Here is a 12,374-nt window from a genome sequence, read left to right as displayed (position 1 = left end):
CAAACACACACTTCTTTCCCAGTTCTTCATGCAGTGACCTCACTGTTCAAGCTTGACATTGGCCATCACAGGAGCATTTATACCACCAAAATGGGCAAACACTACAAATCAGGGCTCTATTAATTGTTTGGGTTCTTGTATAGACCTGAGAAAGCAATGGAAACAAAAGCAAATTAAACTGAAAAGTGTCATATTGGTAGCTGTTACATTGTGAATAGCAAAAAAACATTATGGAGTCATAGCTGAATTGCAACTCTAGGTGGGCTATGGATATAAGAGTTGTATAATAAAAATCAACAAAAGCTTTCTCTGAGAATCATTTGGCTATGGGGAATTTCCAATAAAGAGTGTTGTATATTTTATAACTATTTGTAAACTGTGTGCTATATATCTTTTATCAGTAAAATTTGTAATCAAGTTATGTATATACACACACACATATACATTATCTACTCTCACAGAATATTCATTTACCAGCTCATCACTGGGGACCGTGTTGGTGCTTCTGTCCGTAAGGGGTTATCTCAGAAGTGGACGATCATGTCCACTAGAGGAGGTAGCCTGGAGCAGAGTCACTGTCAACCCCTGATGGACATTTAGCTTGAGTGAGAGCTAATCTTAGGCTCTCTGTTATTTCACTCTAATGAGATTTTTGGGATTGTTTGTTACGGCAGCATAACCTAACCTATACTGACTGATACACTTAAGCAAAGGCACTTGATTCACTAGGTCATAGTTTCTTCATAATAGTACCTCTTTGTAGGGTTTCAGAGAGAACCAGAGGTGATGTCTATGTTTTCTTTGGCATTCAGTGAGCACTAATAATCTCAGCTGTTTTCACTGATAGTAGTGTCTTAGTACATGACTCATATTGACTTGTTTACCTGATGGAAAATTCCTACAAGCCATCTTTGTACAGTTAGGCATGAGGGCACAGCTCTTTGTCTCTTTCTCTTCTCTGTCTACATTCTCTCCACCCTTCTCTGTGTCTTTCTCTGCATTTGTGTCTGGGTCCAAATCACAATCCAGAGGACTGAGCCGAAGGCCACCAGTCTCAGCTGGAATGGGCAGCTCTTCTGTTAACTGCCCAGTTTTGTGGCTGCCATGGCTCTGTCCCCTGGTCTCCTGAGTGGAATAAAATTCAGCCCCAAGGAACAGTGGCAGAGGAGGGCTGTAAAGGTTAATGTCCTGAGAAATAGCCTGGAGGTAGCGGCAGCAGGCAGGAATAACAACTTTAATACAAAATAAAAACGGGTGGATGAATCGCTGCCAGACCTGGTGGTGCCTCACACAGGTCTGAGCAGCACACACGGCAGCTGGGGCCAGAGACTGGGGGGAGAGTCAGTCACTGAACCTTGGCCTCTGCGGGGCAGACCAGCCCCCTCGGTGATTGTACCCTGCAGCCGGGATTCAGGATTTCTATTCTAATCATTTTAGATGGTACCACAGGCATAAGATGTGTGTCTCAAGAGGCTGCTGTGAGGATGAGGCATGGCGTTTAATAACTTATTAAAAGCCTGTCAGGAGGGGACCCATTAAATTATGATGCATCCATAACTGTTGACAATTATGAGACAGATTTACACCTACTGTTATGGCACAATGTCCAATAAATATTAAGGGATAAAGCAAGATGGTGCAAATTCTCATGGTGTATCTCCTTTGAGGAGGGGAGTTTGGGGGTATATTCACATACGCTTTGTTACAGCAGGGACTAGAAATGGGAACAGGTGGACTGGGTGTGGTGGCTCATGCCTATAAATCCCAGCAATTTTGGAGGCCGAGGCAGGCGGATCATGAGGTCAGGAGTTCGAGACCAACTTGACCAACATGGTGAAACCCTGTCTCTACTAAAATACAAAAATTAGCCAGGCGTGGTGGCACTTACCTGTAATCCCAGCTACTCAGGAGGCTGAGGCAGGTGAATCGCTTGAACCTTGGAGGTGGAGGTTGCAGTCAGTAAGCCAAGATCGCACCATTGCACTCCAGCCTGCGGGACAGAGTGGGACTCCATCTAAAAAAAAAAAAAAAAAAAAAAAAGAAAGAAATCAAAGAGACTGGTTACACATCAGAAAGACGAAAGGAACCTGCCAGTGCATGTCTAGGACTCTTCAGGCTCATTCTGTGTGGAGGAGTCAGGGAGTGAGATGTTTAGACACAAAGTAGATTTGAATGCTCTCTTGCCATGGCTGTGCCTTGTCTCTGCCAATGCTGTTAACTACTAGGCCTCCCTGTGGTTATTGTCAGGTCTCTGCAATCTTAACTTAATCAAAGATTACCCCCAAGAACAGACCCTTGTAGCTGTCTGGATGCCATCCCAGATGGGTTTCTTGGTTTCCGGAGGGTCCTGGTTTTGGGTGCCATGATCTTTAGTGCCTGATATGTTGCTTGAAGTCCCAGTGGCCTTGTTGAGGAATCCCATGGGCTTAGGGCTCAAAGGCATTTGAACCAGAGCAACTCCATTGAGTAGGGGCTGGGTAAATTAAGGCTGAGACCTTCTGGGCTGCGTTCCCAGGGGGCTAGGGATTCTTAGTCACAGGATGAGATGGGGGGTCCGCAGAACTGGTATCACAAGATACAGGTCATAAAAGCCCTGCTAGTAATATTGGTCGCAGTAAAGAAGCCCACCAAAATGCACCAAAACCAAGATGGTGATGAAAATGACCTCTGGTCATCCTCACTGCTCATTGTAGGTTAATTACAACGAATTAACTTCTAAAATACACTTCCTCCAGCGCCATGACAGTGTACAAATGCCGTGTCAATGTCCAGAAGTTACCCTATATAGTCTAAAAAGGGGAGGAACCCTTCGTTCGAGAATTGCTCATTCTTTTCCTGGAAAAACTCATGAATAATCCACCCCTCTTTAGTATATGATCACAAATAACTATAAAAATAGCCAACCAGCAGCCCTCTGATTAGAGTCAGAGAAGGGCTGGAAAACCCAATCAGTGCAACTCCCAGGCTGCAGTCTCACCACTCCACAAGCTACATCGCCCTGCTCCCGGCCCAGAGGGGCAAGAAAGCCACATTCACCATGAGGATGGTGGGCGTGGTGAGGCTGCCAAAGAAGGGGGCAGTAAGTGCTGTGGGAACGCACAGCAGGAAGCGGCTCTGCCTGGAGAGCTGGAAAAGGATGGGTTATGAAGCAGGAGTGCGTGGCTGGATGGGTCAGGGAGGGTTGGTGCACCGAGGAGTTCGGAAGGGGGCAGCATATGCAGCAAATGGAGCGAGGCTGCTGGGATAAGGGATGGGGTGTAGACAGTGAGGGAGTGGAACAAGATGAGAGGCAGGCAGCCTCTCAAGATTCCCTCAGATCTCAGGCTGAGGAGTTGAGGTTTTCTTTACTTAACAGGGGCTTTAAAGCAGGAGAGCTCGTAAGCAATGATCGTAGTCTGTGTTTGGGAGCTGCCTCAGTCAAATAGAATCAATGGCACATCCCTAGGGATAGAAGAGATTTAGTTTGGGAACTGACTCATGATTGTGGAGGTTAAGAAGTCCTCCATCGTTTGCTGTCTGCATGCTGGAGAACCAGGAAAGCCAGTGGTGTAATTCAATCCAAAGCCAAAGGCTTGAGAGCCAAGAGTCCCAGAGTCCAAATGCCTGGGGGAAGTGGGAGCTCTGATGTCAAAGGCAAGAGAAGGCTGGGTTTTTCAACCCTTCTCTGGCTTGAGAGAGAGAGAGAGAAGTGAGAGAGAGGGAGTGAGAGGGAGAGAGAGAGGGAGAGTGAGAGAGGGGGAGAGAGAGAGGGAATGAGAGGGAGAGAGAAAATTCCCTTCCTTTTCCTTTTCGTTTTCTCTGGGTCTTCAAGGGATTGGGTGATACCCACCCCCTTCAGGGAGGATGGGTCTTCTTCACTCCATCCACTGATTCAAATGCTATTCTCTTCCAGAAACACCCTCACAGACACAGTCAGAAATCATGTTTTACCAGCTATCTAGGCATCTGTTACCCCACTCATGTTGGCACATAAAATTAGCCATCACATGAGATGACCCTGGAGGTGGCTAGGATAAATAACAGCTGGGTGCAGTGGCTCATGCCTGTGATCCCAACCATTTGGGAAGCTGAGGTGGGAAGATCACTCGAGCCCAGGAGTTTGAGACTAGACTGGGCAACATAGTGAGACCCTGTCTAAAAAAAATAAAATAAAGGATAAATAAGAGGAAGGCAAAGGTGGAGGCAGAGAGACCAGTTAGGAAGCTACTGTGGTATCCATTCTGGAGAGGATGTTGGCTCAACTCAGGTAGCAGTGGGAAAGGGAAGGTGCGGTCAGAGTTTCGAGATGCAAAAGAGGTCTAATCAATAGGACCTGGTGACTAGATGTGGGGAAAGAAGCAGAGGGGTGAGTCAGTCAGGGCCTGACTGACCAGGCACAGTGCTTCATACCTGTTATCCCAGTTCCTTGGGAGGCTAAGCCAGGAGGATTGCTTGAGGCCAGGAGTTTAAAATCAGCCTGGACAACATAGTGAGACTCTGTCTTTAAAAAAACAAAAAATTAGCTGGACATGGTGCTATGTGCCTGTAGTTCCAGTTCCTTGGGAGGCTGAGGCAGGAGGATGGCCTGAGCCCAGGAGTTCAAGGCTGCAGTGAGCTATTATGTGCAACAGTCCTCCAACCTGGGCGATAGAGCAAGATCCTGTCTCCAAAAAAATTGTTTTAACAGAATATTCCTGGCTGATCCTTGGGTAACATATGGATAGAGGTGCCAAAGTAGGAACACAAGAGGAGAAGTGGAGAAGGGGATGGACAGATTTTGAGGTTAGTTGAACCCAAGGTACCCAGGGGACCTCCAGGTGGAAAAGCCCAGTGGGCAGTTGTATATGGAGTTCAGGAGAGAGGAAAGGCTAGAGGTATCATTGGAGCAAGTGACAGAAGGAACCTCCTCTGATTGAGCCTGGAGAGGCTGCAGGAAGAACAGCCCTCTTTGAGCACTGAGTCTGTACCAGGGTGGCCCCTGGGCACCTGGATATGTCCTTGGACAACGGAAACCCTTAGGAACCCTTTGTTGGCACCAAATGCCTAGAGATTCAGCCAGGTGTGTCTTTGGAGACTTACAAGACAGAGACCACGAACAAATCCTTCAGATTCTGGAAGTCGCTAGAACCCAGTTTGGTCCCACCACCTTCCTTAGGCTAAGGCTTTTTCTTCTGGCTGCAAGTTCTGGGCCAGCTTCCACTGGGTATGCGATCCTGGTTCTTGCTGATGTCATGAAAACACTGTAAGAATTTAGAGGGGCATAGAGAAAGCGTTGCAACCTTGAGCTAGTCTCACCCCCTTCCTGGGCTCAGTGGTCAGAATGGACTAAAAGCTGATTTCCTCCTTTCTAGTTCCTTCAAGCTCCACGACCTTTTGGCCTCTTCACTGCTCCTGCATGGGAATCAATCCCCAAATAGGAAGATCATCCTCCACACTTATTCCCTTAATTGGGTAGACCTGATGTGGAAGGATGAAGCTGGAAAAGCTCAGAGCATAACCACGTTTGAGATGGACTCTGTAGTTCTCTTTTCCAAAGCCTCTGGAGCAGAAGATGTGTTGAGTAACTTCCTTGCAACTGTCTCCTCGAGCAGCAGGAGAGAGAGCAACGCCTTAGTCTCGCCCAGCAGGAACCACCTCATTTGCATGCATTGGAAACAATTTTTGCAAATTTAATTAATCACAGTTTATTTGCTATTAATCCTTGAAATATTTTTATGGGTAAATAATGGATATTCTCTGCTGTGGGGGGAATTCGTTGGTTCCAGCATTCACTTATAATTTATTTTCCATTGAGTGATTAGGGAATGAGAGTGATACCTACAGTTGTGATAGGAAGAAAAAGCGTGATCGTCGTTTCTTGGACGAGGCCCGAAGAAGGTTGGATTTCTCCAGTAGGTGCTTGGGGTCAAGGTGGGGCAGCTGAAGAGACCAGTCTCCAGTATGAGTACTTTTACTTCTAGGCCTCCTGGTTAAAATACCATGATGATTATTCTGCTATATTAATCATCATGACCACTCCCACTACCACCAATCATTACCATCCTTATCACCACCACCACCACCACCACCACCGTCACCATCACCACTACGTTTATTAAAATGCAAGCCAGTTTTATTACCACCACATCATCAACACTACCACTGTCACCTCCACCATCACCATTTCCATCATCTCCACCACTAACATCACCACCATCACCACCCACCACCATTTTTATTACCACCGTCACTATCATCACCACCCATTACCATCACCATCGCTATCACCACCATTTTTATCATGACCCTCATTCCCTCCCTTATCATTACTGTCATCACCACCCACTGCCATCACCACCACTATCACTGCAATTTTCATTACCATTCTCGTCACCTCCATCATCATTACCACCATCACCACCCAACATCACCACCATTTTTATCGCCACCATCATCACACATCACTGCCACCATTATCACCTCTGTAACCACTGACACCATCACTGTCATCACCACCATGACTGCCCATCATCACCAACATTATTATCAGCACCCATCACAGCCTTCATCACCAGTATCGCTATCACCATTATTATGGTCATAATCATACCATCTCAACCTTCACTACCTTTCTGTACCTTGAGGATGCTACTCCTTTCCATCCAGAAACCCAGCATCATCCCTGCATCCTCCTTCTCCTTCCTTCTCCTCTCCACACAGCCTTACGTTCACACATCTAATCAATCATTAAATCCTGTTGAGGCTGCCTCCTGCATAGATCCTCAAGTTACGTCCTCATCTTTCCTTATATTTCCTGAGTTTAGTCCTTCACTTGCTCTACCGCAAACCTTGTCTCTCTTTTTCTCTCCAGGGTGGTGCTAGAGTAGCTTTCCCGTATGGAAATCTGACCATCTCACTCCTGTGATGAAAACTTCATCTCATTGCCTCATTGTCATCAGCGATACTCCAACTGCAGTAGTATGTAAAGTGTTTCAAGGAAAAATATTCTATAGACCCCATACAGACTTCAACATTTGAATTTTTCATGTGACTTACAAACAAAGCTAGGTATTAACTCATTTTGCACATACTGTGCTTCATTGAGTCCGAAACACCATCCATTGTAAGATGCATTATTATTTTATGTAGCATTAAAAAGGGAAAAAGTGCTGTCAGTTGGAATTGCAAGAGGCTGTAGATTTTAAGATGCATCCCAATTTCAGAGTCAAAATGGGAAGAAAATTATGTTTTAGTATCAGTGACAAAAGAAGTTTATAAACAAGGCTAAACGAATTAGAAACTAAACACTAAAAGTGATAAAATTCAAATTAACATGATTTATTTAATATGATAGATGATGTTGTTTTGCCGAAACTGAACTGCCACTTACTCAAAACGAACTGCTGTTCTAGCCCAGGTGATTTTGAGCTTTGATTCCTTTATTACTTTGAGTGGCATGAAAACTCAATTGTTCCACTGTTTTTGTCTCTGAGACTCTTTATCTTTAGAAGGATATTCCAGGCACCTAGCTAGCCCCGAGAACTAAATAAGTAACTTGTTAAATGAGAAGGTACTAGTAGCCTAAAACAATAGCTAAGGAAGTTAGACTCCCAGAGATGTCTGTTTTCCTTATAGAAACTAGAGATAACATCTTAACACAGCTTCCTGAATTGTCTTTCAGATGCTCAGATCCCTACAGGTGACCCTCCACCAAATGGCCAGAACCGCTGACATGTAGACCACAGATAAGGGGAAATGGAAGACTAAACTAACTGTTGCCCTTTGTTCTAAGTTTCTTCCCGCCGGGGCTTGGCGGAAGTCACTCCCCCTAGCCAGTTACCAGTTTTCTACTGACCTCAAATTTTAAACAAAGCTTCTTGTCCTTAACCAATTGCAAATCAGATCTTTGAATCTACCTGATATGGTTTGCTTCTGTATCCAAATCTCATCTTGAATTGTAATCCCCACGTGTTAAGGGAGGGACCTGGTGGGAGGTGATTGGCTTACGAGGGCAGTTTCCCCCTGCTGTTCTCATAACAGTGAGTGAGTTCTCAAGAGAACTGGTCATTTTAAAGCGTGGCACTCCCCTTTGCTTGCTCTCTCTCTCCTGCTGCCTTGTGAAGAAGGTGCCTACTTCCCCTTGACTTTCTGCCATGATTGTAAGTTTCCTGAGGCCTCCCCAGGCATTCAGAACTGTGAGTCAATTAAACCTCTTTTATTTATAAATTACGCAATCTCATATAGTATCTTTATAGCAGTGTCAGTTGCTATAATACACTACCTATGACCTGTAAGCCTCCACTTCAAGATATCCCACCCTTTTAACCTTAAACCAACATGTAACCTCCGTGCATTGATTTATGATTTTGCCTGTAGTTTCTGCTTTCCTGAAGTTTACCCCTGCCTTTAAAATCCCTTACCTGCCCCAGGTCTAGTGGCTCATACCTTTAATCCCAGAGCTTTGGGAGGCCAAGGTGGGAGGACTGCTTGAGCCCAGGAGTTCAAAACTAGCTTGGGCAACATAGCAGACTTCATCTCTACTAAAAATAAAAAATTACCCTGTGTGGTGGCAGGCACCTTTAGTTCCAGTTACTTGGGAGGCTAAGGCTAGAGGATCACTTGAGCCCAGGAAATCAAGGCTGCAGTGAACTATGATCATGCCACTGCACTTTAGGCTGAGCAACAGAGGACAGAGCAAGACCCTGTCTATAAAGAAAACCACCATCACCACCAACAAAAAAAACCTTACCTTGCAGGTCCTTGGCTTGTAGGGAGTTTGGGTCTTAAGCATGACCTACCCTGATTCTCCTTGCTGGGCACCCTACAATAAATGCCTTTCTTTCTGGCACTACAGACACCTCTGGGTGGGTATCTGGATTTGCTGCTCTGGGTGAGTAAACCTCAGTTTGGTTCTAGAACATAACTGGCATTGCAGGCCATTCAGTTGGTCTTTATCTGACACAAACACATCATTTATATGTCAAGTCTACCCCCACATTTTCCCCTTTATCCTAGGACAATTAAAACATTACTTCTTTTCATTTTTTTTCCAGTGGGTCTGCCAACAGAACACAGGTATTGTCAAAACTACTTCTAAAAGCTAAAACGGTAAAGGAAAAAACTCATATCCACATTGTCAGCATTGGACTCGTAGATTCAGGCAAGTCCATCTCTACTGGCCATCTGATCTACAAATGCAGTGGCATTGACGAAAGAACCATTGAAAAATTTGAGAAGGAGGCTGCCGAGATGGGAAAGGGCTCCTTCAAGTATGCCCGGGTCTTGGAAAAACTGAAAGCTGAGTGTGAATATGGTATCACCATTGATATCTCCCTGTGGAAATTTGAGACCAGCAAGTGCTACGTGACTATCATTTATGGCCCTGGACACAGAGACTTCATCAAAAACATGATTACAGGGAAATCTCAGGCTGACTGGGCTGTCCTGATTGTTGCTGCTGGTGTCAGTGAATTTCAAGCTGGTATCTCCAAGAATGGGCAGACCCGTGAGCATGCCCTCTGGCTTACACACTGGGTGTGAAGCAACTAATTGTTGCTGTTAACAAAATGGATTCCACTGAGCCACCCAACAGCCAGAAGAGATGCAAGGAAATCGTTAAAGAAGTCAGAGCTTGCATTAAGAAAATTGGGCTGGGGGCTGTGGCTCATGCCTGTAATCCCAGCACTTTGGGAGGCTGAGGCAGGTGGATTTTCTGAGGTCAGGAGTTCAAGACCAGTCTGGTCAACATGGTGAAACTCCATCTCTACTAATACAAATATTAGCTAGGTGTGGTGGTGCACGCCTGTAGTCCCAGCTACTCAGGAGGCTGAGGCAAGTGAATTGCTTGAACTCAGGAGGTGGAGGTTGCTGTGAGCTGGGATTGTGCCATTGCACTCTAGCCTGGGGAACAAGAGTGAAACCCTGTCTCAAATACATATATAAATAAATAAATACATAAATAGGCTACAAGCCCACACAGTAGCATTTGTGCCAATTTCTGGTTGGAATGGTGACAACATGCTAGAAGGTACTAACGTGCCTTGGTTCAAGGGATGGAAAGTCACCCGTAAGGATGGCAATGCCAGTGGAACCCACTGCTTGAGGCTCTGGACTGCATCCTATCACCAACTTGTCCAACTGACAAGCCCGTGTGTTTACCTCTCCAGGATGTCTACAAAATTGGTGGTATTAGTACCATTTCCATTGGCCGAGTGGAGATTGGTGTTCTCAAATCTGTTATGGTGGTCACCTTTGCTCCAGTCAGTGTTACAACTGAAGTAAGGTCTGTTTAAATGCACCATGAAGCTTTGAGTGAAGCTATTCCTGGGGACAATGTGGGCTTCAATGTCAAGAATGTGTCTGTGGAGGATGTTTGTCATAGCAACATTGCTGGTGACAGCAAAAACGACCCACCAATGAAAGCAACTGGCTTCACTGCTCAGGTGATTATCCTAAACCATCCAGGCCAAATCAGTGCTGGCTACACCCCTATACTGGATTGCCACATGGCTGACACAGCATGCAAGTTTGCTAAGCTGAATGAAAAGATTGATTGCTGTTCTGGTCAAAAGCTGGATGATGGCCCGAAATTCTTAAAGTCTGGTGATACTGCCATCATTGATATGGTTCCTGAAAAGCCCATGTGTATTAAGAGCTTCTCAGACTGTTCACCTCTGGGTCGCTTTGTTGTTCATGATATGAGACAGACAGGTGCCATGGGTGTCATCAAGGCAGTGGACAAGAAGGCTGCTGGAGCTGGCAAGGTCACCCAATCTGCCCAGAAAGCTCAGAAGGCTAAATGAATATTATCCCTAATACATGCTACCCTGGTCTTAATTGGCGGAAGAACAGTCTCAGAACTGTTTGTTTCAATTGACCATTTAAGTGTAATAGTAAAAGACTTGTTAATGATAACAATGTGTGGTAAAACCTTCAGAAGGAAAGGAGAATGTTTTGTGGACATTTTTTTTTCATGTGGCAGCTTTAAGTTATTAGTTTTTTAAATCAGTACTTTTAAATGGAAACAACTTGACCAAAAATCTGTCACAGACTTTTGAGACTCGTTAAAACAAAGTTTAATGAGGAAAAAAACCCCACACATTATTACTAGACCCGAAAATGATCACAAATCAAATCATTGGATGGATTCCATGCTGGTTGTCAGGGTGATGATCCAGAATGTGCTAGTATTTGTGAACACACTAAAATTTTAATAAGTTCTTGCTGAGCACTTATAAATCCCTAAATGTAAATCTGCAAGCTTTCAGGGAGACTTTAATGACAGTTTTGGACTCCAGTCTTCAGGGCAAGATTTGTTTTCTAGCATGTTCCAGCTCTGCCTTTTCTCTGGCCCTTTCCTATTCCTTGCATCAGCCTGTGTCAATCCATTTTCATACTGTGATGAAGAAATACCTGCGACTGTATAATTTATAAAGAAAAAGTGGTTTAATGGACTCACATGGCTTTCCACAAGGCTGATGAAGCCTCACAATCATGGCGGAAGACAAGGAGGAGCAAAGGCATGTCTTACATGGCAGCAGGCAAGAGGGCATGTGCAGGGGAACTGCCCTTTATAAAACCACCGGATCTTGTGAGACTTATTCACTACCATGAGAACAGCACGGGAAAACCAGCCCCCACAATTCAATATCCTCGCACTGAGTCCCTCCCACTACACATGGGATGATGGAAGCTACAGTTCAAGATGAGATTTGGGTGGGGGCACAGCCAAACTATATCAAAGACTAATGTATCTTCTTGTCCTTCCTGGACTATACACACTCTCTGACATCCAGGAGTCTTTGCATTTGCTGTTTCCTTTGTCTGCAAAGCTTTGACTCTCCTTCTTCAGTGGAAAATTGTTCCCCACTCTTGGCATCTGACCTACAGCTCAGTAAAGGCTTATCTGATGCCTCAGGGGGAATCTGGGTCCTCTGCATCAGGGAACTGATAATTTATCATTTTATAATTGTTTATTTACATGCTTGAGAGTCTGGACCTTATTTTTGTGATGTTTAGTACAGAGATGGATACCAATTAGGAACTGAGTACATTTAACAGTTATGTTTACTCACCTAGTGTCTCATTGCTCCTTCAGCTTTCATGGAAACCTCAATTTTTTTTTCATGAATCATCTCTCCCTCACTCTCAGTCTCGGTTTGGGTGGGACTGGACCTACCTCTGTTCTTAAGAGGTGGGAATCTAACCCAGGCCTGACCAATCAAAGGACTGAAACTCCCTGGCAACAACCATTGGTTCACAGATCAGCACATGACCCAAAGTGGGCCAATGAAAGGCTGACTTGATATTTTTGCTAGAATGGTGGGAAAAGAAGCATTCCCTTTCTTTGGGGGAGCACTAAGCTTATGGGATGTAAGCTTAAAGCTGCTAGGATTCTATCTTAGCCACCAGGTAGA

General features: G+C 44.9%; 1 pseudogene; it reads left to right on the top strand.

The window, feature by feature from the left end:
* Window positions 1-11,939, top strand: part of LOC105725535 (putative elongation factor 1-alpha-like 3) — a 53,889-nt pseudogene extending 41,950 nt beyond the window's left edge.
* Window positions 11,940-12,374: the final 435 nt, after the last annotated feature.

The sequence above is a fragment of the Aotus nancymaae genome, unplaced genomic scaffold (genome assembly GCF_030222135.1).
Source record: "Aotus nancymaae isolate 86718 unplaced genomic scaffold, 86718_ANA_hifiasm-v0.15.2.pri h1tg000049l, whole genome shotgun sequence".
Classification (NCBI taxonomy): Eukaryota; Metazoa; Chordata; class Mammalia; order Primates; family Aotidae; genus Aotus; species Aotus nancymaae.
Note: the sequence above shows the minus strand (reverse complement) of the source record. Positions and strands in the feature narration are given on the sequence as shown.